Genomic DNA, 21,100 nt, shown 5'->3' with positions numbered 1-21,100 from the left:
TTTTTTTTGAGAGTTGACACTATGTAGTAGTGACTCATATATCAAGAAGATTTCTGCTCTTTTCCATTAGGAAACGAAAAATAAAAGGGGGGTAAGTAGCAGACTTTGTGAAGGCAATTAATATGAACATTGATGAAGCAAGCTAGGTGAATGCAAGTGGATGTAACTGGCCCATATTTTCCTTGTAACGCTTTGACTCCACCATTCTGCTAAATGTTCTGGCACAAGGTCATTGTGCCGTGAGCGGCGATGAGGTTGTCCCGAAGGGACGACGTGTCAGCTCCTAGGCAAACTGTGACCTTTTGGGGTTTTTTGCACTTTTGCTACTGTGATGCAAGCCAGTAACTGTATTCCTTCCAGCGCCATCGCTCTGCTTTCCGCTTTGTAATCTCWCCGTTGCAGTGTCACCGTTGTTGGTTTACACTGCTTGAATTTGTTAAAAATGTGGCTACATCTACTGAAGCAGAACTGAGCCTGTGTTTGTCTCCAGCTCATGTAATCTTGCTGTGGGAAGGCTGGAAACCTCTTAACTGGTGATTTTTGTTTGATGTTCTTTCCTTATTTTCTTTTGGTTTTCCTCCATAGGTTAGCCACATCTCAATTAAAGTTTACTCCTGTTCCTATGTCTTTATTCCTTTCTTCCTGCATGCATTGGTTTTTTTTCCCCTTTTCTTCTTCTTTTAGAACTTACTTTAGTTTCTATCCCGAGAGAAATAAATTGCATTACAGAAAAGCAGCACTGAGTATGTAGCATTATCATAATCCCCTAATTTCACCTTTGAATTCTAAAATCAGTGGAGCTGCTGGGGGAATCTGCTGCGTGTGGACAGCAGAACTCTCTTAATTCTTAGAAGTCCTAAAGGAGGATAGAGCAATAAGGGAGTGAAAGACAAGACAAAAATAAGGACAAATTTGTGGTTTACCTCACAGATATTATATGAGTCCAAGGAAATAAGGATGGAAAGAAATTTTTTGATTACTTTATATTCCCCTGAAGATYCACCTCCAGGGAAACAGATTTCCAGACAGAATATGTAAACTTTAGGTGCTGAGTAGTGAGTGAGGATGAGGGACATGGGGAGACACTGAGGCATGGTGGGGAACGGGAGTAAAGTCTACTAGGGGGTGCTTTCATTGAGGAGCGAAGCGCGAACTGCRTTTTCCCCCTTTTCTTTGACAATTCTTACAGAAAATCCAATGAACTCTTTGCATGATACAAAGCTAAAGTCCGGGGACACTTTTTAAGGTCTGTCGCTGGTGAAACCACGATTAACTTGTATCCGCCAGGTCTACATATAAATTCCTTGCAGCCAGTCAGCAAGGAGGAGGCAAATCTGAGGAGAGACCACGCAACTCCCCCTCCCCTTTCTAACCATCCCGTACCGCTTACATCTCCTGGAGTAGGAGACAGCTTCTCGGAGCCCCGTCCCGGGCGCAGAGCACCTCTCACCGTGCTTTGCGAAGCGCCGGGGTTAAGCGGTGAGCGCGCCGGGGCCGCGCGCGTCGGGGAGGACTGCTACGCGGGGAGCTCGAGCTCCCTTCTGAGCGGGCGCGGCGTTGCAGTGCGTGTGCTTCGAGCAGAGGCGACCTTCTTGGTAGACAATCTCGCCCTGTTGTAAGACGATCAGAGAAGCACGAATTGCTGTGCTGGGAAAAGATAAAAAAAAATACCATTATTGCAATCTGTACTAGTAAATAAYGCGTAGTTAGAATGACTAAGAGTAGGCAGCTGGGTGACTTCATGTCACATCCTTGGTGAGGTGTGTCTATTTTGCACTCATTTTTTATTGCGTTCTCCAAAATATTTTGGGCAGAATCATTGAGTTCAGTTAAACTCAATGAGCCAGAAACACATCTTTTGCTGTTTGTTTTCTTCGTTCTTTAAACACAGCCATGTGAAACACAGCAATGAAGAAATACATGTATCTCATCTTGCTTTGGAAGCTCAAGTCGTTCCATGCCGAAGCGAATTATCCAGAATTATCTTCTTGCCAAAAGAAAGTAGAGCTGTGAATAGCTTGTAAAATAGTAGTAGAACAGTTTGCGTTTGTGTGAGGCATAGTGAAAATAAATGGATTTCTTTTCTTTCTTGGAAGATTTTGTGTTGAAAAAAAGTCAGATTTAATATSAGATTCTGATCTATATGACACCTGTGTAAGCTTGGAGTCATTCCAGAGAAGACRTTAAATTTTACATAGTGCAATCTGATATCATAATCTGATTTGTCTTCAGTTCTTTTTTTTTTCCTGCTCTGAAACTCATGTAATGAATTACATCGACTCCACAAGACACCTTGGAATTTCTCCTTTAGCATAAAATARATCCTTGTGGATATTTTTAGTGGAAGGCCGTTGTGAGAAAGCACATTTTTAGTCAGTTTATGGCCCCATACCAGATGATACTTATTAGCAGAGCTGAACAAGAGCATTACCAAATTTCTCAGTATTATCTGAGCTATCCTGCATTATACAGTCAGACCGCACATCATCTCTGCTTTCCTCCACACACCTTGTGGTTGCTGTTTTTTTGTTTTCTGCTTTTTTTCTTTCTTTTTTTTTTTTTTTCCCCAGATTTTTGCAGCAAGTGGTTGCAATCACAGGGAGAAAATTTATCCCCTCACCGGCAGCCGCGCCGACGGCATGCGCAGCAGGGGCTGTGCCGAACGTGCCGTAAATCACGAGCCCGGCGCCCGGCRCGCTCGCCAGCGTCCCGGCGTAAAGCGACACTGCTCTCCGCCGCCTTGGCAACGAGCCTGAGGCTTTTGACTTCCTTACTCGTGCACGCTTGCACAAGCATGCTTGCTTGCTCTCTCCCTCTGCATCTCTATTTTAATATTTAAAATCCGGCAACCGTGCGGAGCGGTTTCATTTATTGATTTCCCTACTCGTTTCCATCTGAAAGAGACTCAGGGGGTGAAAGAGGATAAACAGCRTGAAAAAAAGGCCTGTTAATAGAAAGTGGGGAAAAAACATTGATAATTTTTTATTAAAAAAATGTGCATCGAAAATCTATTTTCACTGCTTTTTTTGGAATGAAACCAAACATTTTATCTGATTTTTTTTTTTTTTGTGGGAATCAAAAGGACAAAAATGAAAAAAGAGGTTTAGGTGATCATATTGTTCCTTAAACAAATCTAATAACTTACTGAAAAGGAGAGGAACTTTATCATGCAGAAATACAATATAAATTTTGTTGATAGTGTATTTCTGTATATATAAAAAAAMCAAACAAATGTTGAAGTAATGTGGGGTTTTAGGTAGTGAGTTTGCTGACCTATGAATAGAAAGAAGATGACTGTCTCTTGTTCTTCCTCTCTCCCTACCTCCCTCCTTCTCTGCCCCCCTCTTTGGATATTTTCTATCTAGGATAAAAGAAATTTGAATCTTCTTTTTTTTTTTTTTTTTCTCTTTTTCTTTTTCTCTCTTTTTTTTTCCCCTGTAAATCTGCTCTGACGGAGCCTCAAAATATTTAAATATTTTAATTTGAAGAAAAAGGTGCAAATATTTCTTCTCTTTCTCTCATGATATTCCCATCAATATCCAGCATAATGAAAAAAAACAGAATTTGATTTGATAGTAGTTTATAGCTGTTTTTCCTCCTGTGTGCATCATTATAGGCCAGATCCTTTATTTATCCCTTGGCTTTGCAGTTGGAGTAGTCCACTTTCACTGGAAACAATCACTCCTTTTTAATGTGTAAAATTTTAAGTGGTAAATCAGAAAATATATATTTTTATGTTAATCAATATGTCAGCCTGTTATTAATTTTTAATATTTTTACTCTTATTTTTGTTGCTCTTTGGTTATTTAGTCCTCTTGCAGGAACAGCATAAATCAAAATGACCAACACGATTTCACTTTTTCCTTGAACTTCTCTTTCCGTCTGTAACCATCTCTCCGTCTGGTTTTAGCTCCCTGACTAAGCAATCAAATCTTTCATTTGTTTAGCACTATTTACATAGCTTTTCCTAGCAGTTCAAATAAAAAAGACAGGTGGCAGTCTCTCCAGCGTTTGCTTTTCTTGCTTTTCACACATTCCTGCTGCTCTTATGATAACAGATTTGCGGATAATCCATAGCAGAAAGTCAGTTATTTGCTGTGCGGAAAGTGAAGGGGAAAAAAAAATGTGTAGAAACTTTGAAACCAAACAGCTGTATGCTGGTTCTTAGTGTATACTCATTAGAGTTGGCATGAACACTATGAAATCTCTAATACCACCACAATTTTTCTTAAAATTGTTACTGAAAACTGTACAACAATCTATATGAGACAGGCTAATGTGATAGACAATTCATATTTYTGTTTTTTTCTTCTCTTGTTGAGCATATATCTAACTTTGGAATTCAGTTCTACTCAAAGAAAGARTTTCTGACTTTTTAAGTATAATTCTTTTGTATCATTGTTATCTTTTTTGTAATATACCATATTGTCTAACCTGCTTCACAAGAATTTCAGCAATAACGTGACAACCTGAGTCAAGTTCTTGTCACTCACGGGAAAATTCCCACCACCGTAGTCCTGGGCCAGACACGGGTTGAACAGGCTCTGCTGGATATGTCTACTCTGCTTTAGAGAAAGCCTGGTGATCAGCCCTTAGCTTTTAGTCATTTTAGGCTAAATGTCTTCAAAAGGCTGCCCGACACTGAAAGACTAGTCCTTGGTAGAGAGGACTGTGTCCACACTGCGTAACGCCTGTTCCTATGTCTCCTCCGGGCCCTGTATGGATCACAAGAAATCACTAAAAATTGTTATGTATTTTGTGTGTGGTTTTTTCATGCTCAGAGTATCTGAAATAATGTGAGCACCATTACGTAGTATAGTGATATTTCTAAAGCATAAATCGTGGAGAAGCATTACATTCCCTGACGTGCAGATTGAGGGCAKATGGTAGTGCTTGAAGATACTTGAAGCTGGGATAGCACTGCAGAACCGGAGATGGGGGTGATATGCAAACCCAGTGCGGGCTCACTCAAGCAAATTTTTTGGCGTGGTCCCTGAAGTGAACTATCCTTTGAATCATTTCCAGATAGTTTCTTCTGGTGTGGTCTGAAGCAGAACCTGAGAACAGGGTGACACATAGTGATGACAGTCAGAAGTCAAGGCTTGAGTTGACTCTTTGACTCACTTTTATGCAGCAGCGTAGCTGTATCCGTTGAAATAAGTTTAATCTAGCTTCTGGGTTTGGATAGATAGTTTATGATGTCTTTTTTTTTTTTTCTCTCCCCCCATGGATTCTTTTTGCATATGAATGAGACTCAATCAAAGTTGGATTTCTTGAAGAAAAACACGTAGGCCAGCACATTCTTATCCTGAAATCCCTTATTGCTTGTCCCAGGTTGTTTCAGGAAGCTCTTATTTCTGCCTCCCCCCCCACCCCACCGGGACTTTGCTGACCACTACTCTTCCTTTCACCCGATGGTTTTCTCTCGCTTGTGCTTCCCCCCCCAGCCTCCAATACAACGTGCCAGCGACTGTCAAGTTGTAGGGAAGCAGATGGTGTAACCTGCGYTCAGGCTTTGCCATCCCATCCTGCTCCTTGGGAGGAGGCGTCTGCTGTTTTGGTTATTGGAACACAAAAGGGTAGGCAATTACTGMCGCTTTTCCTCGAATAACGGCTTTGAGTAGGACTATGAATTGAGACCAGCACCCTGCTATCAAGTTGCTTCTTTCAGCGGTTTGATGATATAATTTGAAAATACTGTTCAAGAGCGTGGACCCGTGGCAGTTCTGAAGGCTCATTGCCTGCTGTTATTTACACTGGTTRCGAGTAGCTTTAGTGGTGTGGAGGGGAGTGAAAATGCTCAGGAAGCTGAAATTTCTGGCTAAGCCTTCATTTAAAGGTGAARAAATATCAGTTCAGTGGCACAGCCCCCTCCCCTGCTTCTGTGCAGGCAGCTGCTCTGCCCTGGTTTTACTAGTGCCAGTCGTGAACCATGTGCTCTGGTCTGAGGSACTTGCTCTGTTTTGATGCTTATCCTTAAAGAAAGAAAATGTGGAGAATAAGTGTCTTTAGCCATAGCCTAAATCAGGAATTGTCTGAGTCTGAGTTTGAAAATTTTGGATTTGCTACAACTTAGAAAGCACATGAGAAAACCTCACAAAATTGTTATTGTAATCGAGTTTATCCCCCCACCGTTCTGCCCTATTTTAGAGTTGAGCTCCAAATCTCTTTCTCATTACAATTTATATATATAAGYTCCAAATCTGTTTCTCATTACAATTTATTTATATATATATTTTTAACTACTTATTTTCTATAATGAAAAGTAACATATTATATTTCAAAGCTTTTACTGAGACATTAAATCTTTGAACTACTTTTAAGAGACTATTTCCCTAAGGTTGTAAGTCTAAAAGTTTATTAAAAATTTAATTTTAAATATGACATCTAGACCAATATATACATATGTGTGTGTGTGTRTRTRTATATMTRTSTGTATRTATATATATATATATATATATAAACAYTACTTAAAACYTTGTCTAATCTTACAAATCCCATTGTTACTTATTTTTAAATAAGGTAGAAATTCCTGTTAAAAAATATCTAGAAACTTAATTTCCACAGCAGGATTTCATGAGAAGCATGAAGATCCTAGTTCCTATTTCTTTTATGTTGGTGGAAGSCTTACATTTGTTACAACTTTGGCTGCTACACGGAGAGTGTTTTAAAATTCAGTTCTTTTAAAATAGTTCTAAAGAAAATGTCCTTCACCTGTAGAGCATGAACCCCTGCAGGAGGCCATGACTGGAGATAGCTGAGTAATTGTAAAAAGGTGATTTAGGTGTTTAGGTTATATGATCCCAGGCCTAATTTGATGGTAGTGCTCRTGTTGGGAGTATAGTCAGCTTAGACTTGCCTTTAGAGGGAAACTTTTAAATTACCATCTGGAGGATTTTCCTGCTCTCACTGACCTCAGACGAACACCTAAAACAGGCTCCTGACTTGTAGGCTGCTAAACTCTGCAACCAGGTTGAGTATTTCAAATGTGTGATGAATTTGTGTTCTCTAAATCCATGCCACCAACCCCACTAGTGGTGCAAGGTACCAGTGTTCTCCATCACATCCTTAATGTCTTTTCTGTTTGCAGGCAATTACTTTTATGAAAGTTTCCTTTTGCTTATGGTCTCTAGTTTGATGCATCGCAGCCAGGATGTATTCTCTGTTGGCTGTCATTTAGGAATCCTGAATTTTTCTTTGTTTTGGRTCTTTTACTCAAAGCTCTTTTCCACTTAGGAGTCATCCCCGGTCTGGCTCATTTCTTAAGGTATCAGTGGTGAGAAACCTTTTCCCAAAACAGTGTTCTCAGATGTACTGAATATGAGGTGTTTTCTCTCTCTCTCTTTCTCTTTCTCCCTGCTCATTTTTCTGGTAATAGCTATTTTTACCAGCATGCTGAGGGACTACATACCCTTTTAATGCTACAAAGTTATCCCCAGGCAGRATGGGCAAGCCTCATGTGTCATGACTATGATCTGTGGCTCTGTGGGGGCTCTGTGCATGGACTTGTGGCACTCCAAAAGGCAGCTGGCACCTAGGTTCTCCAGAAAATATGTGTGGGTACCCCAAAGTTTCTACAAGTGCTTGAGTTCTTAGTAATATCCTTATTAACAGCTAAGATGATGGAACAGATTGTGCCCACAGCAAGTTCAAGAAAAACATCAAGCTGGTGGGAGCAACAAATATGCTGCAGGGCTGCCGCCAGGAGGGATCTTGGCAGGGTGGAGAGATGGGCTGACACAAACCTCATGATTAACCTCATAAGGTTTGGGTTGCCTCAAGCAACCAGATGTAACTTTGCGTCTGGTTCTGCTTGGAGTGAGGGGTTAGACCAGGTCACCTTCAGAGATCTTTTCCAACCTAAGTTACTCGCTCGTTCTCATTCCTCCTTCCCTCCATCCTCCCATGGCATACCAGGAGATGTGTCACAGAAGGTGCTCCAAAAGCTAGAAAAGTCAGGATTTGGCTGTATTACCATCAGGGAATGTACAAGTTTATATTTCAGATACGAAGACACAGTGTCCTCCTTTTTCTGCTTAATGTCTGACTGGTTCACGATAAACCTGTCTCATTTAAGGAAAACATTGCAAAGTCTTAACTCAATACACTGTATTTCCCTTCATGCATCTGCAGTAGCCTACATTATACTTTGAAATGTATTTCAGAGATGAAACACTGTGATGCTCAAAAAAAAAAAAAAAAAAAAAAGAGAGACTCTACAGCCACAAGCACCCTAACATAAATACACGCATATACCACAAATTGGAACATTCCAAATAACAGTGCATAGAAATGGAAGACTCTTATTTTTTTTTTCAGTCTGAACTCAAAATCCATTGTTGAGATGACACCTCAGATGTATATAACTTCATATTGTAAATGATATTTCAATATCTTCTAAGATATCTTCTTTGTTCAAACCGAGGATTCATCCCTTTTTAAATCATTTTGCCAGGACTGAGTGAAAATTCATATGATCTGATGCACTGTGGATAGTGTGGCGTTTTGTACATGTTTAGACATTTTCTCTGTCTTTAATGRGACTTGCATAATTATTTGTCCAGTGAATTATCAGGCTTCATGAAAAAAAAAATATCAATTTATGCCATAACTTTGGATTATCTTGTGTGAACAAATAAGTCAGGGTTTTTTTCAAAATATAAAAATAATGTTTTTGGAAATACATTTCTATATCTTCGGGACTTCGTGGCTATTCTGAATACCCTGATGAAAGGGCAGGGCTAAGGTTCTGCTGCTGTCCATTAAATCAGTTCAGCGTGATGCTGGTGTCCGAATGCTTTGTGTAACCTTAGTACATGATGGAGTTTACATCACCATCTCCAAACTGCTTTAATGGTCATGTTCAATGAATTTGGTTACCTGGAATCATACTTAGGGCTTTTCTCTTGTGTGTGTGTGTATGTATGTGTTTGCATGAATAGTAATTTTTTACTTAATGCACAAGAACAACTTAGCTTCTTTTCGGAAACTTCGGAAAATCGTACCATATTTCTCAGCTGAATTACTTTGGATAGTTCTGCTAGTTCACAGTGATAACAGCAGAGAGCTGTACAATGTGTCTGATGTGTAAATGTTAAGTTACAGTAACTTCAGTTTTTTCAAATGCTTAGTGTGCCACTTGAAATGAATTCCCTCGTTATCTTTAAGCATGGCAACTTGGCAGAATAGAAAGGCCAACCCTGAAACTGCATGAGAACATCAGTCTGACATCATCTCAGTCGTGCGGCTTTGCCAATTAGCCTGTGTAAACATCATCCTCTGGAGAGACTAGCAGAATGTGAGAAGAACCTCCGGGTCTATCACTCGTGAAACATCAAAACCTCGGATGAGCAAACAGCCTCTTTTAGTAGATAGGAGCAGTCCATGAGAGTAGCAATACTTTGTGCTTTTTGATYCTCATCATTTCAAGTCTCAGATTACTTTTATGAATTCATATCACGGTCAAGGCTATGTAGATTCCACTTCGTGCTCTGAAATTATACTCCAGAAACTGAAATTCTTTTAAAACAGGTGTCTACACTGAAAGTCAATGAGAAAACCTTAAAAGCAACGAGCAAGAATAACTCCCTGGTTCTCCAGTCAACATCACACATTAGACTTGAAAGGYAGTAAAATATTTGGTGGGACAATGTCCCCATTGGTTTAAGCTATAATTTTCAATTATTGAAAATTATTGCATTTCCATACTATAAATAGTTTCTTCCTGAAACATTGATCCTGAATCCTTTATCTTTATCCCATTTGTGTTTATATCAYGAAGGTTAATTCCTCTGGTTGACARGAATGACTGRTTTAACAGAGRCCTCTTCAGTTGGGGTAGATGCTTCAACCTTTTTGTATTGGCACTGGAAATACTGAGATGAACCACGCCTAGATGTGCCTATTTCTTTATATTTACTGTAAAAGATTTCAGCCTGCCCAGAGATAAACATCTATCTTTGAACAGATTACTTCCATGCAGTGTCAGGAGATTTCTCCTCTCCCACCTCTTCCTCTCCCACTAAACCATCAAACCACTTTATTCATGTAGATTGGAGGAGCTAAGGCTAGGAAGGACCTCACAAACACCTGATCTGAGCCTTTCTTTAATGTGCCAAAATGTTTTACCTCAATCGCTTCTGAAATAGGACTTTAAATTTATATGAGGCAGGCCAATCTTCTTGAAAGATATCCAGACATTAATTTTATTGAACAAGGAGTGCCAGGTGTTATCTACTCTAATTAGAAAAGTTGCACCTTGCCTCTCCTATGCATATGTTAAGCTTTAGTTTCCAACTGGTTGATCTTACTTTGTCTCACAGATTAAAGAATAATCAACTCTCATAAATCTCTTTGCTGTAGACATATTTATTAACAGATCACTGACTATCAAAAAGATAGTTTAACTATTAAACAGTCAAAGCTTTTTASTTTCTCATTATAAGGTGAATTCATCAGTCCTTTTTTTTTCTTTTTCTTTTCTTTTTTTTTTTCCCTGAACCCTTTCCAAATGATTGACTTTCTTTTTTCAAGTATAGATGGGAAAATTCAGTGGATTACGTATTGGGTATAACATGCTTTCTTAACTCTAGAGACTTTTTGAAGTCACCTGATTTGAGGATGCTAGGATCTTTGCTTAGCTTGAGAATGTGACTAATATCAATTGCTCATAAATGGTTGATTTTTTTTTCATTTGCCTGCCTTAGAAATGTACTGTTTAAATAACCCCTATTTGTCAACTTTTAATTATTTTTTAATCTATAAATTTTACCAGTAGTGAGTTTATTTATTTATTTATTTATTTTGGTATCATTTCATTTCTAAATTCAATGAATAACACTAAGCTGAGACTAGATCTCTGAGGTATCACACTTAAAATCCTCTCACTGGATGATGGTTCTTAATTTTAGGTGACGTTTTGAAATTTAATGATATATTCTACTTGATTTTATATTTTGCAGTTTTTATTATTTTATTTTATATTATATTTTATTTGAATATCCTGTGAGATTCTACCCAGTGTTTCTATATAAACTAAACTTCTGMTCTCATAAAAACCCCTCATATATGTTGTGTGACAGGATGTAAAATCCATAAAACCATTTGCCTRGCTTTGATTTCATTATCAATATGAATGTTTGTGGTTGGCATCCCACATTGTTTTATATGATTGTGCTTGAGATTAAAATCAAACTAAATGGTCTAACCCTTATTTATCTTTTAATCTGATTTTATCAATCCTTATTTATCTTTTTTTTAGATACTGGCACAATACTAGTTTATTTCTGTTCCTCTCAAATTTTTCACTGTTGTTYCATTATACCTAGTAAAAATCAGTGGTAGGGATTCAGAGAGCAGTTTTTCACAAATTTTGTGACTGTTGAATTCGACAATTTGATCTGGCTAATTTAAAAATGTTTAGCAGTTTCTGTTTAATAGCTACCAAAATTATTAGCGGAAAGGAAATATTTCTTTTTCAAGAAGAAACAAATATGTTCTGATCCTCTTTTAAGGCTACATTTAAAACTCATGTTGACAGACCTTTTTTTCCTGACTTTTTTTTATTATCCACCCTCAAATGTGTTTGCAAGTTTGAATATTTTTTGTAAGAGCAATAACTGAATGTCTTCTTCATCCCCTACCTTATGTACCTGTTTAAATTAGTGTCATTTAAGAAAAACGCTTAAAAGATTAGAATTAGACCATGAACATTGATTTGGTGTTAAGAGAAGCCAGCGGAAGTCTTACTGATTTTTATGGAGCCCAGAAAAATATATTGTTTGGTTTTGGGGAATTGAAACATCAGTGAAATGATCATAACTAGTTTGAGGCACAGCAACAGGTGAAGAGCTAGAAATAAAGTGCAGAGCAGCAGAACTTTAATCTTTAGTCTGAGAAACGTGTGGAATTATGTGGAATTTTAATATCCTGTGAAGTCTTAATGGATGAGACAGAATTACCTGCAATGCATCATCTGCTGATGAATATGTTGCTTTATTTTTTATTTGGAAATATTCTCTGTTTTGAATAAGTAAAGCAGAAAAGGTGTGTGACACCTGAACTTTATCTGTTCATGTAAAATAGTTTCCCTATCTTCTTTTCTAATCTGTAATCTACGCTTTAAATAAAAACAAAATGAGTTCATGCCAGGAGCAGACCAGAGAAAGACACAATTTGTTTTATTAAATGGAGTTCTTTACTGAGATCCTTATCTTTTTTTTTTATTTATTTATTTTTAGTTTTTAATTAAAGTTAATGGCATTTACAGTCAGTGGGAGTGCTTTATATTTTGAAGCCTAAACAGGTAATCTAAAGGTTTAAATAAGTCAGTAAGCAGCTGATAGGCTCCCCTTGCTTCCACGGCTTGGGAGCAATCAGCAAGAGAAGGACATCTGCAAAGGAGCAGTCAGGCACCACCCTCCATCCCTAGGGCTCCAGCTTCTGCAGTCCAAGGGTGACATCCAAACTTCAGCTTTTTGCTTTTATTTTAAGAAGGAAACAACGCTTCTACCTTGAAGTTACAAAGAAAACACAGGAAATTTCATCCCAGCATAGTGATGTCTTTCCAAGTCTGCAKAGAGCTTGGAATAATCTCTCCAGAAGGTGTGAATGCTGGAAAGACCATCCACGATGGGAGGAGAGGAAAGGAGGATAGTTAGCACTATTCTAGCAGAGCTCTACTGACTGCTCTGATACCCCAGCTACGAGCGCTGTCATGTCTGAACAAGGAAGGAAATTCCTTTCCTTTTCCCAACCTTCTCCTGCTGCTTTAGGGAAGAGCTAAACCTCTTCCCTGTTTAGCTAAACCTAAACAAGGAGCCCTTCACCCCTCTTTTCCTGCTGGTTCTGCTACCAGGTTATTCTGGATATCCCAGCATGATGCTTGTGGGTACGGAGTAGAGGTCCCAAAAAATCAGCACTCCTATTAGCTCGTAAATCCATAAAGTGCAATGCATACTGTCTGGAAGATATATCAGGTTTGAAGGTGAATTTGTGTGTTACTAGCTTAAGTTGACCAGCTCATAGGCCTCTTCATGGTGCTCCCCTYGCCTCCCATTTGGGAGTTTGGTGACATAAATCCCACCTGGGCATCCCAGGTTAATCACCTCACCTCTAAGCATCGCTGGGACTTCTTTCTAGTACCTCATATAGTTTAAAATAGGTGGAACTGTGAAAAGGAAAATGTAATGGGAATACCGGGTAACTTGTACATACTGAGAAAGTTATTAGCCTGTGTGATCTTCCTTCCAGAGAATTCTCATTATTGCAAAATATTTCAAAAGAGGTTGTTCAAGAGCATTAATGCAGTGTTTGAAGCAGTTCCTCTCTGGAGAGGGGGTGATTCATATGGCTAAATGCAAAGGTAACAAACATGGCTAGGAAGTGGCATCTCCCAACAAACATGCGTATGGGTTAAACTAGGAGACGACGTGGGTGAAACTTCACTGCTGGCTCCCYGTGCCTCCAGTACAAACCAGGGTGAAACCATCTCGGGCATGTCCACAGCTTCTCTATTTTAAAATGCCTGGGGCTTTCTGRTTGCAACCAGAACTGGGGAAAAAAAGGTTTACACCTGCATTTTTTTCCAGGCATAATCACAGTGCATCAAGAACATCAATGCTTCTGGTGTTAATCCTGCTAGAAATGCRGTTTTACAGACTGATTATTTTCTCATGCTTACATTTCAAAATATGCTTAGGACTGTATCAGTTGCTTTCAGGAGCAGAATACCTGGTTATAAAACACAGCACTCTGGCTACCTCCTCGTTAAGTTTGACATCCTTCATCTCAGATCCCTACCAACCACCAGAYTGTTCTTGCAAGTGTGGGACATTTGATCCTTGTGCTCTTTTTCAAACAATAAAAAAAAAAATACTTGACATACATTGTGACCTTATTCATTTTTCTTTTTTTCTTTCTTTTTTTCTTCTTTCTCTCTTTGTCCTGTTCCCTGTCCCAGGGTCGATAGAGTGGCTTTAACAGACAGCCAGACTTTCTCAGGGTATCAGTGATCAACCCCCAATAAAGCTGGAATTTAAAAATAGACACAAATTAAGTTCCTGAATCCAAATGTCTCAAATACTGAAAAGGTAAAAGGGGACRCAGAGAACAACAGGAGGAGCTTCCCAATGTTGCTTTCAAAACCTTTTATTCCTAAGTTAACATGGCTCAGTCTTCACTTTCGGGAGAGTAACTGAACGAATCTTACTTATCTCTGGATAGAGGATAGACAGAAAAACAGGGTRTTTACACAAACTAATCATACAGATTTTAGAAGAAGCGTGGTGTAGAAGAAACCAGGTTAATTCTGAGTTTTCTCACCATGAAGACTGCCAGTGAGTGACGCCAGTTTGCTCCAACAGGGCAGCATATCTCGCAAGCCTATCTAAACGGCGTAACTCTCTCCACCCCACGTGTGACAAGTCACCGAAGTGCCAAACAGACGGGGAAAGCGCAGAGCCCCCGGCTCCTTCTCTGGCTCTCCGGGATTCAGACCAGACACTGTGCCCAGGCTTTCTGCCATTTTTGAAAGACGTGTGTAACTCTTTAAAAAGCGAGACGCCTTCAGATGGATCACATCTCCTTGTTGTCAAAGCTGAGGTGGAAAAAGTCTGGTGCGTCTTAAAAAAAACTCAAATTTCTCTGATTTCTATTAACAGAAGCAGCATGACTGTGACACTGATGAAGAAGAAAATTTAGGCAAAATTTCCTATAAGCTCATCCGCATGACTTCTCAKTAGCCCACCTGACGGGTTTAGCAGAGCAGGGTTAGCAGGGTGTGTGGTTCTGGTCCAGGGACAAAAGGACTTTCAGTGTAWGAGGTCTGAGGGAGACAGCTGGAAGAAAATATCAGCTGTGTCTTGGAGACCCTCTGGTTTCACATCTCCACACCTTCAGGATAATCTTGTAGCCAGATCGTCCATTTGGGGCGTTTGGATTTTGAATTGGCTTTGGGCTTTCACTCAATATTAGGCCAGAAATCAAATGCCCAAATCTCAAATAATTCCTGAAATGAGGCTACTTTTCTTCATTCTTTCTTCCTGGAGACAGGCAAATTTGTCAAAGACATCGTTGTGACCAAAACTCTTGGAATCTGTGCACTAAAAATGTATGGAAAAATATTCTTCCCTAGGGGTGTATATTTAGACACACTGCTCTGTTGCCTATAATAAAGCTTCCTGTTAAGTAGGCAGAAGCAATCAGGCTCTTCAGAGACCTAACTGATTAAGAGTTTTATCATTTATATACCATAATTATATGTAAGATATCATGTCAGGGTTTACCTTGAGCATAGAAGAAGGCTCATGATTTTGTAAATGGGTAATAAGGCAATAAACCTTGTAATATGTTGATTTGTTAGATTGGAAATGTGCCTGGAGTGAGTCATAAGGATGTTTTAGCATCAAGTATTCTTATAAGACAGCTATGAAATCAAGCTGTGCTGACACCAAACATTTTTAGATACTTGCAAGGCCAAGTTCTGATAATGATACTTAGGTGACCCTCAAACCCTCGTTAATGTTGAAGTGACGTAAATGTAATGCCTAACGAGTAGAATATGATATTCTAACATATTCTGTATATATATCCATAAATGAATATGGATGGTTTGAAATTGTTTTCCTAACAACTTGTTCCTGCCAGCCCAAGGGATTATGAGCAGAAGAAATTGTTCAGGGTTTTGCTTTGTAAGAACGCTCACCGAACTTCAGCAAAAAACAGTGTTAACATCTTATTTACTTTTGCTGTGCAAGTATGCAACATCCCGTATAATCGCTCTCACAAATTCCCGGTGGTGTTCACAGGGACAGGCCACRCAGAGGTCTCCCAATATTCTACCTCTATAAATAGCTGATTTAGGTCATTTCTGCCTGCTTTTAAAATTTGCTTTTAGACTCTGTTTACAGATGTTCTTTCTAATCCTGCATAGCTCACTGTGGCATCAATTCTTTCCAAATTCAGAATAGTTTATCACTGTCGCTGTTTTTAAAAGTAAATATTTGATTTTTTAATTTCCTTCTGGATGTTAATCTCTTAAGATTTGTATTTTCAGCTTTTTCTCTGCCATCAGGCTGATGTTCTATGTTTTTTTTTTTTTAATGCAATGATAAGATTCTCTTGTAATCACTTCCTTCCAGAAGCTGTAGATATTAAAATGCTCCAGATAACATGAAAATGTTAATATAACAGTGAAAACTAGCAGCACTTATTTTTTTTATGTCCAATTTTTTGCTCTTTTATTTTCTTTCTTTTTTTTTTTCTGCCAACACTTTTGGCTTGTGTTCAAAATCCTWTGTTTTACCTGAACTTTCTGGTTCTAAGTGTATTTAAAATGATGGGGGGGGGGAGTTTAATTCTCTCTACTATTTTACCACATTTGCTCTGAGACACATTAATCTTAGTACCACTGACCCTGTGTTTTGACTTTCTGTCTCCTATTTATGTTCACTCACTTAAGTGTACCATTGAGCTAGTAATTGTCTCCAGTCTCTCTGCAGACTCTTTTTTTTGACAGTGGAAATATTCAGGAGATCTGCTGGAGGTCTGAATTGCCTTCAGAAGATACTTATCTCCCTCTATTAAGCATATTAAGAACATGAGATGGATAGCTCCCTAAATTAGTAAGTCAGTTTGGTGTCTAAGGTTGGGTGGGATTAATTTAGTCCCAGATGCTTACCCTAGGACAGAAGGTAGGGATAGAATTGCATTGATATCTCCGTAATCTTTGAATTTGTCTCTTACCAAACCACYGAGACACACTGTTGCAGCAAAACACATTGTACAGAAGGGCAMCATGAAGGATGAGTTCAAAACCACTCCAGAACCTTTGGCCACTTGTTTTAYCCATTGAAAATAATACGGATTGGCATCCGATCAAAGTATTTGAAAACGTGTGCAATTCCAAGGAAGACTCAAACAAAGTGGAAGGTTATTTCTTTCCACAGCATTGCTTCGGTTCAGCACTTTTGGCATTTGTAATTCTTAAATATGATTTATTTTTCAAATCTAGCCAAATAAATAAATAAATATAAATACAAACATTAAAAAAAAACAAAAAAGGCAGGTTGTTTTGAATTGAATGAAATGTTTGATTTGACTGAAAATGGAAAAATATATATATTTTTATTATTATTCTATATACCAATTAGATTATTTTTAACTGTTTTTGATTTAGTCAGGAGCAAAATTGCATTTTCAGTAATAACCAAGTCAGAAYAAAATTAGTCCTGCATTTGAGAAAATCTGAACTATACTATCCATAATTATATTTATATGAGAAAATATCAAGTCTTCAGAAACTTATCTATAGCTTGTTATAGCATAACAAATGATTGCAAAGAAAGTTAGWGGAAATAAAACTACATTGAAGAATGAGCTTGGTTTTTCATCCTATCTAGAGCTAAAGGTATGCAAGAGGTCCATAGGTGTCTTTGATTATTAATTGCTTCCTAGTTTCAAAGCTGGCCAATGTCATTCTCAGCTGACCAGCAAAATATCTTTTTTCTGGCCTTGAAGCTTTATTCTGTATTCTCTTGTATGCTTTTTCAGATGTTCCTGTCTACATTGCCATAAGGCTCCTACAGCACACCATCATAGGCAATATCATAGGGYACACTGTCATAATCATGCACTCTATGCACAAGGTTGTCAGAAGGATCCAATACAGCATCATTAAGAAAATTAGTTTATTTTGGATATAAAAAWTCATGCTACTGTTTTGCTGAATAAGCAATATCAGTTGCGTGTACTTTACTGATGTGTTCRCTCCCTGGTGCTTCTAAGAATGACTAGGCTGGATTACATCTGTCCTCCCACCTAGTAATCTGCCACTCACCAGCAGTTAGTTTCCCAGAAAGACATAGGTAGTCCCACATTAGACTGATGCTGTATAGTTAGACTCTGAGGGTACTTCATCTTTCTTAGAAGATTACCATAATAACTGCACCGTGAGGTTTTATAWCCTTCTAGAATTCTTTTCCATCATTAAACTTGCATATTACTCTCATGAAAATTAGTTATAGGTCCCTCAAAAATTCCTATAGCAAAGGCAATATGCTTCTCCTGCTCCCCATGAATTCAGTGGTAAAACTCCTTTCATCTGTGCTATAGTATAGAGTTGAGACTATAATAACTAAAGTACTAATTTCAACTGGTAATCAAAGGCATTAGTTCCCAGATAAATTCGTAGTAAGACATATTAGTAACTGTCTTTAACAATCATGCTCCATTGCCRGGGGAGTTCCAGCTAATGGAAAGTGTAGTCTCCTTCAATTTGTGTCTAGCTTGGTGACACATTACTGCAACTGATGCCGTAGCAGCTTGTCACCAGCGTAATGAATTCACAAATTAAACTTGCTCCTCTTTGCAAAATTTTATAAACTTATTATTTCTAGTCTACTCTCTCTTCCCTGTCCTCCTCCTTTGCTATGCAAGTGGACACCCATCAAGTTAGATACCCGAAAGACAAGGCTTCTGCTGCAATTTGTTTTTTCTCACCCACACAATGTGTTCAGATGCTGGTCAAGGACTATTGATACTGACAGGAAGCTTTCAGCCAACTTTGGTGAGTGTTAAATCAGTCCATGGAGGTTCTGAACCTATATAGAGTGTCTGTTCTTCAAGCAAGATCATGCACAGCCAGCACTACGCACCGACAATTTCTTAGAGCTGCCAGCTGCTGAAGAAGTAGCCCATTCCTAAGCAGTCGTTGCATGATGGCCTGCACACACAGTCCGTCCCTCCTGTGCCTTCTTCTCCTTCTCCTCTTCCTCTGCAGAAGTAGGACAGAAGTAGAGGAACGGAGTACCAGGGACCACATGTTGTACTGACCAAGGCAATGGTCTGCTGCGTCTGCTCCCCCAGAGCTGGAGCCAGGGGAGTGACGAGGAGGTAAACACCTTGCAGCACTCAACTGTCAGCTTTGGCAGGACCCAGACCAGGCACCCTGGATCTTCATCATCATATTTCCTTCCTTCCAGTGCAGGGAACACTCCCATCTCAGCAAGGAAGTGAGGACTCCCTCAGTCCTAGAAGGCAGTTGGAAACTGAGATACTTCCTTGAAAAACAATTTTATGSTAAGATGGCAGTATTCAACAGAGATGTTGGCTCTGGTACAGCTATGCATATGCATATCTGTAGACGTATAAGCATAAAAATCTCTAAGAGCGGTAGCTATTTTTTATCAGCTGAAGCCTTTTTTTGAAGGAAGCAAAACACTGTGCAAACTCTTTGCTGGAAATACATTATCTCATTTGGCTGTTAGCTTAGTTCAGTTGCACAGAGTTCCTACTTCAAGCAACATATTATCTATTTTCAAAGTGAGAACAATCCCATTTAGACCCTGTCTACATCGATCAACATGTGCCTTTCTTTAATGGWACGAGTTTGTTTTATTATTTTTAAAAGACAATCCATTGTGTTGGTTTTTAAACCCTTGCTGTTCCTTAAAGTCTTATTATACTCTGTATAATGCTTTTACACATTACGTTGTCACAAACATGGTTTGTCTTGAACRAGGCTAAGAGGTTTCCCAAAAAAGAGAGACTGGTGCCCAGGGAAAAGTTGTCTAAATGTCTGGATAGARAAAGCACACTGATCACCTGCAATACAAAAAGGGAAAAGTTGGGACTGTTTTTAGTAGTTCAAGGACTTCTACTTCTGCCTTGGGGTCCAACCATCATTTTTATGCAGTAAACACAAAGTTCCAGTTGCTTCTTTGCCTATAACATTTGCCTTTCTCAGGGAATACTAGCTTATTTCTTACCTTAGCAGGCAGCTTTTGCTATTTATTTTTGGAATAATGGAACCGGGGCAGCATCTCTCACAGCTGTCATAATTGATTTTTCTTCCATCACCAAACAATCATTCATTAGCACTAAATAATAGCATTCCAGATGATCCATTACTATTTCTGTCATTTTGAAAAATAGCTGACATACAGTCAGTCCAGTTGGGCTTACCCACCAACCACCTTCCAGGGTCTGCTGATAAAACATTTGATTTCATTGATCGAGTTCAGTACAACTTTAACAAGGTCCTGGCTGGTCACTCTCGGTAGGTCTCATCATACCATAATATTAAAATACCATTTTTCTTTATTTGCTTATTCACTATTGACCATGCAGACACCATATCTCAGCCTCAAATGCTGCAAACTCTYGAGACAAAAGGATCAAAAGCATTAGTTTAAAGCAGCTGGTATTTCATTTCCAGATGAGGAAGTTCCGATTTTCACGCGTGGGTAGTCAGATACAGTTTAAAGCAACCTATACTGAAATTATTTGTTTGGTAAATTAACTGCTTCTGAAAGAAATTGGATAACAGAATGGCAAATATAATCTAACTCGGTAGTTGCACAAGCTGTTTAATTTGCCATAAGTTGGCGAGCGCTTGTATAATTAGGCAGCGTAATGTTCTGCGAGGGAACCGATCCTAGTTAAATACAGACAGACAAGCACAACACATATGGATTTGGCTAGTTTTAGCCCCGTTTAGTTCAACAGCCCGTTTTACCCTGCAGCTACCTGAGCGCTCGTGCTGGCGGGAGGGATAGGGCAGCCAGAGCCACGAGGAGACAAAACTGCCTTCTTGACACCAGAACTGGCTGATGACGGCTTGCGGTTTCTCGTAGTGGTATAAATATATGGGGGTTTTCACAGGTAAATTCTGAGTCTCTCTCCCTGTGTCTATTTTGGTCAATTAAGGCTCGTTGATCTCTGGGGGATATTCTGGCCCCACCAGCCCATGGAGACCCTCCCTTTAACAAGGTCCTCCAGAGACTTCTGTCAAGACTGGTCATCCTTATTCTGGAGCTTTTGTCTTCACCTGGTTGGATAAAAACCTGTCGCAACTGCTTCAGATTTTCTATCAGTTGCTTTTAGGGAGTCTTTTAAACTCACTAAACATAAATAAACACATTTATACCTTGCCTGAGGTGAATTAGAAGTTTCTATTGATTTTAATGGAACTAAATGAAAATTTTGGAAAAAGAATGAAAATTTTGTGGAATACAGTTGAGTCCTTGGAACAGGTTTTGTTGTTGGTTTTATTTCTTAAGAATTTCTTGTATTGAACTATTTTTGAGATAATAAGAGACTG

Source organism: Rhea americana, unplaced genomic scaffold (assembly GCF_003343005.1).
Source record: "Rhea americana isolate MKP2758 unplaced genomic scaffold, rheAme1 scaffold_148, whole genome shotgun sequence".
NCBI lineage: Eukaryota > Metazoa > Chordata > Aves > Rheiformes > Rheidae > Rhea > Rhea americana.
This window is presented reverse-complemented; position numbering follows the sequence as displayed.